Raw genomic sequence first — 6394 nt, 5'->3', positions numbered from 1 at the left:
TACAGTATCAGTGTACTAAAAATCATGAGCAATAATATTAAAAATATTCATTTTTAAGTTTGCCCCAATTGAATAACATATTCCTATTTCAAGTGGGATTTGGAGTATAACCAAATCTCTTTGAATCTTAGAAAGAAAAAAAAAAACATGAAGAAGTTCATAAATTTATAGTACCCGTGGGGACTTTAAATTCATAAACTTATATAATACAAGACTTTTTATTAAATCATGAACATACACTAGAATAAATACAGACATCAAACTCTTTAGAACAAAAAAAAAAATAAGATCTCATGATGTATACGATTCTACATTAGAATCAAATGATATCATATCGCGTGCGAGTTTCCGACGAACATAAGATAATAGCACACACTAAATTTTCAGCAAAATAGCTCTTTCACAATATCAACACGAGTTAATAGATGAAATCAGACACTCGGAGACAACCGACCGAGAGAAAGGACGTTCATATATATATATATATATATATATATATATATATATATATATATATATATATATATATATATATATGAACATACAAAAGTCTAATATAAAACTCGGGTCACTATAGTTAATAGAAAACAGATGATATCTCTTTGAGTTAGATTGATTATTTCTATGTTCAGAGAAAAAATTGGCCATTTTTTTTAACCTTGTTCTACTTAATCAGGAGCTGTATGAATCATAACAAAATAAAACCACAGTAATATGTGGAAACAGTCCTATTGAATGTGTCATTTTAGAGTAGGGGGTGAAATCGGTTCAGTTCGGTTCGGTTTTGGACCAATTTGAAAACCGAAACCGAATTTTCGGTTTTGAAAATTTTGGACCAATGACCGAACCGAATTGGTCAAAAACCGAAAAATCGGTTAACCGAAAATTCGGTTAACCGGTTTTGTAAAACCGATAACCGATTTTATAACCGTTTTAAAACTGGTTAACCAGTTTTGAAATCGGTTAACCGAACCAGTTTTAAAGATGTTATAATTATCCAAATCGGTTATCCGGTTCAAATCGGTTTAAAGATGTTATAATTATCCAAATCGGTTATCCGGTTCAAATCGGTTAACCGATTAAAATCGGTTATCCGGTTTAAAACTGGTTATCCGGTTTCAAAACTGGATAAAAAAAAATCGGTTAAATAACCGATAACCGTATTTTTGGATTTTCAAAACCGATAACCGAACCGATTCTTAAATTTAGAGAACAAAAGTTTTTTAATTTACTATAATATTAGGATGTAACACGTGCTAATGCACGTGATAATTATAAATATTAATTAATAAATTTTAAGATAATATTATAGTTTTTGAATACATATTTGTTAATAAAATTACTCAAATTTGAGTAGTACTGTTATGTAAGAGCATAAAAATAGTAACACCGCCATCATAGATTTTTTAAATTTAGTTATATTCATCAACATATTAACATGAGTTTATGACGAACATGTCGTGATAAATCTGGGAGGCTGAAGAATTAGTAATATCATTTTCATTTTCTAGATTAAAAAATTAACTAAATATTTTGACTGAACTTCATACTTCCAAAATATATAATATTAGATTTTTGTCCTCTTTTCTTACAAAAATATCCATGTCCACAACTTTATAAAAAAAAAAAAAGAAGAATTAATTACATCTTTGCCTCCGCTATTTTGTCGTCGTTAACAGGTTGCTCCTGAAACTTTGAAAACTGTATAATTGTCCCCTCAATTGAGACTCGATTATTGTTTTAATACATCTGTTATAATTGGTGTTAAAATTGCCGGGTATATTGGTAATTTTATCATCCAACGTCTAATGAAATAAAAATAATGGGATTTTGATATCTGATTCAAAATGAAAGGAAATAAAAAATTAATATTCATAAAACAATGAATATTAATCGGAAATAAATTATGTATTTATAAAAGGATAAATGAAATCGTATCCACAAAATTTCACAAAATCTAAGCCCTAGATTTCAGTACTGCGAACATGAAAAGGAATTCGCTAGCGAAGAATAAACTGTCAATGTCCGGTGATTCAGTTGTAGGCGAGTCTCAATCGCCAGCTAAGCGACGCGTGGAGAAATCTCCTACGAAGAAAACCTCGTCGAAGAAGTCTGCGTGGAATAGAAATAAAACCCCATTCAAACTGGGGCTTATGTTAAGTGGGTGATGTTGTCCTTTATTGTTTATTTTTCTCGAAGACAATAAAAGTGTGAACGGGTAATGCGGACTACTCGAGTTTCGAGTTTTTTGTCACGCCTGATTTGTATTGTAGTTTTGGATGGGTCCATTATTCTGGGCTTTGTATGGGTATCCGTCTTTATTACGATATTTAATTCATGGGTTTTGGGTTGATGACTGTTATTTAATGGATTCTTTTTTATTTTATTCTTATTTTTAGAGGAATTTCTCAACAACTTCGTACTCAATATATACCATGGGGGCTCGATTGACTTTGACAATGACGAAGCCAAATACGTTGGCGGTAGAGTTAGTCATTTGGGCTATGCAAATGTAGACAAAATGTCTATTGTCACTACTACAAAACTAGGATTCTACAATGCTTAAAAACAGTTGTAGAATGTTTCTACAACACTTATTAAGCGTTGTAGAATCCTGCGTTGTAGAAGCTTCTACAACGCTTAAAAATCCGTTGTAGAATCCAACAGCTTTCTACAACGCTTAATGATCCGTTGTAGAAACTAAGCTTCTACAACGGATATTTAAGCGTTGTAGAAGCTTCTACAACGGTTTGAATCCATTGTGTAATTTTTAAATGTTTTCAAACATCTCGCCGCGGCGAAGTATATTTCTCGCCGCGGCGAGAAATTCTACAACGGATCTTCAATCCGTTGTAGAATCATGTCGCCGCGGCGACTTGTGTGCCGCGGCGAAGTACGTTCCACGCCGCGGCGACATGATTCTACAACGGATTGAAGATCCATTGTAGAATGTTTTCGCCGCGGCTATAATTATACTTAGCCGCGGCGAGATTCACGCCGCGGCGAGATTCACGCCGTGGCGACGTAGGTTCTGCGCCGCGGCGAGCGTATTCTACAACGGATTTTTATCCGTTGTAGAATTTTTCTGAATATTTTTTTAAAAACCCGCCGCGGCGACGTTTTAGGTTCGCCGCGGCGAGGTGTATATCGCCGCGGCGAAACTAAAACATCGCTGCGGCGAGTTTTTGATGCATAAATAATGTGCTCTCGGTATCTTTTTTGCCGCGGCGACTCTTATTTTTCGCCGCGGCGAACGTTATACGCCGCGGCGAAATTTCTAAGTCGCCGCGGCGAAGACTTTATTTTGAACCTGAAATCATTTTTTACACGTACTAAACCCGGTTTAAAAAATATGGCACCTGAAAATAACCTTCAATCCAAAAAATAATATATACATCTTCAAAACATTCAAAAGAAATATTTACATCTAAAACCAATCCAAAATTGAATATAAAAACTAACTAATCATCACAATTAATAAATGTTTGTACATAAGTTACCCATTCTTCCCTAACTCTCTCTAAATCCTCTTTTGTATAGTTTTTCTTACTGTCTAATTTTCCTACACCTCCTACGACTATATCGCGCATATACGAAATAACAAAATACCCGCATTCCGTGTTTCCGGTTTGTCTCGGAGCGTTCCAAGCCTTGATGTACGTTGACTGTCCGTTATTATTGGCGTTTTGGTCCTCGAGCTTGAAATCCACAAAAACCCTATAACACGAAAATCATAAGAGAAAAAACCTCTACAATGATTTATAATAAAAATAGTTTAAAAAATCAAAATATTACCTTTTTATCAATCGAGTTAAATCGATTGGAATTTTATTTCTTAATGGGTCGAAGAACATAGCACTATCTCTCCAAGGGTCGAGGACAACGAGCATCCAATGCGCACCTTTATTGTACGGCATCAAAGCTAGTTCACCAAATTTACATTTTCGTACTATGTTTCCAACGTCCTTGACTCGTTTTGACAAATAAGCGTCCTCGTCGTTGTTTTCGATGTATGAACTTAAGCCCGGATTTATAAAACAATAGTCTCGACTCTTCTTCGCCTTTTCTAGCCTCGAGCGTAGATAGCTATGACAAACAAGTATTTGATTGATCAAAACACTAAATATTGAATATTTATATTAAAAACGCATATAAAGAAAACACTTACACCATATAGACCGTTATTCTCCCCGCGCCAATTTCCAAGTATTGTAAAAAGTCGGAAACATCTTCAAATGACACCGGAATTGGGATAGCCGCGAGACTTGGACTAACATTGACCATAATCACATCCCCTTCCGGTAACATTACTTTGTTGGCATGTTGAGCGAGCAATCGAAACTTTGGATTAATCACCTTGTACGGAATCTTCTTAGTATCATCGATGCTAGGTTCACTCTCTAAACCGAGCTTTGAGAGTTGTTTGACAACCGGACCGCGACTCTCTATTCCCGTGTCCACTTCGATCAATCTCTTCGGCCACGAGACAAATCCTCCTATTGCATCTTCAATGGTTTGAGCTTCTTCGGTGGGAATTGGCAATTTTGCTTTTTTAATCAAAACCCCCAAAACGGTCACACGTACATTTCCTTCCTCCAAAGGTAAAGAGTGAACGACGCTCCCATTTACGTATGCTCGCCCATTTGCAACATGAATCGTGCCTCCTTTCACAACATCATCTATGAAAAGAAGACACTCGAGGCTTTCATCTGAAGTCGGTGTCACCGGAGTGGTTGGATTCAATGAGCAACTAGCACGAACACTATTGGGTTTTTCCACAACAATAGGATCGATCTTCGGACGATCATCAACAATGATAGGATCGATCTTCGGACGATCATCAACATCGTCGTGTTCTAAGCGAATCAAGAATTTTATCAATAACTTAATACCAAAACATTTATCTTTATTAATAAATAGATAAAAAAAATTAAACATACCTAAAGAGACCGCTTCATTGACACTAAGCGACTCGACATTAGCATCTCCGACATTTGTCATCTCTTTATCATCAACAACCTTCGCTTTGAGATTCTCTTCCACACGCTCGACACTAGGCGACTCGACATTAGCATCTCTGACATTAATCCTACCATTTCCACCGAAGGCCTTCATCACCAAAGACTTTAACTCGCTCATTTCCCGACGCATCTTCATTACTTCTTCGTTGGGCGTTGGAGGAACAAAGTACTTAAAACGCGACGTGTGTTTGGATTGACCGCAAACTCGCGACGTTCCCAAAGCTTCTTGCAAAACGCTCTTTCCCGATTCCGGCAACCATGTCCCTTGCGATGCTTGTTGTGATAACGTTTTCTACACATAAAATTATTTGAAAATAAAATTACAAGGTTAATTGTTATAACAAAGGTAAAGAACTTACGATTTTTTCTCCCATCAATTTTTCTTTCTCATCCTTGTAGTTATCTACATCTTTCATTCGCGAGTCAATCCAAAGTTCCTCTTTCGTAGGCCATTCTCCCGTTTCGTCATGCTAGTAAGAAGTAATTTTATAATAAATTAAAAAATAATTGCAACATTTGGAATAACTAAAAGAAAAAAAAAGAATATAACCTTTTCTTGATCAAGCTTTTGATATCCATTTCGGCCCGTTCGAGATTTGTACACACTTTTTCCGATATTTGATTTCCCATGTTCCGATGTTTGTTTGAACATTTCGGTTCGTCTATACTCAACAAATGCTATCCAATCTTCTTCGGTGATACTTGTATAGAATTTCAAAATACAAGCCGGTCTCTTTAAGGCGATTGGTTCGTTGATTATGTCTTTGAGTAGATCGTTGTATATCTCATGACGAAATAACCTTGCCGCTTCTCCGACTCTCATAAGGCAATCGTGTTTTTGTTCGATAGGAATCGTAAATCCTTCTTGCATTTCGTTCCAAATCCGTTCTTTAATTTGGGCGTTGTCTTTACATCTCCAATCACGCATCGAAAGTGGAACGTGTTCTCTTGCTAACACGCCAAAGTAACTCGACAACTCATCATCCTCTTTACCCATTGGTTGCCCTTTATCATCAAATTGTACCGGAATTTTTTTACCATGTGTTTTAGCCTTATTAACCCGACCCATAAGAGTGTTTCTTCGTTTTCCTTGTTCATCGGAGTTAAGCGCTAGTTGTCTTCTAATTTTTCTTTTACCACTACCGCTAGAAGTAGTAGTAGTGGACGACATGGAATCTAATATACAAAATTCAAAACATAATCTCAATTTCTAACTCAAATCCAATCCGATTCCAACTCAAATACAACTTCAAATCAATATCAAACTAAAATAAAACGAATTCAAATCCAATATACTAAAATCCAATACAAATTCTTCCTAACTTCAAATAAATACCAAATTCTAACTAAATAATAACATAAATCAAATTAAA

This window comes from Urtica dioica, chromosome 3, assembly GCF_054948205.1.
Source record: "Urtica dioica subsp. dioica isolate 48M chromosome 3, U.dioica_male_clone48M_v1_H2, whole genome shotgun sequence".
Classification (NCBI taxonomy): domain Eukaryota; kingdom Viridiplantae; phylum Streptophyta; class Magnoliopsida; order Rosales; family Urticaceae; genus Urtica; species Urtica dioica.
The sequence above is the reverse complement of the archived record's forward strand: the minus strand, read 5'-3'. Positions refer to the sequence as shown.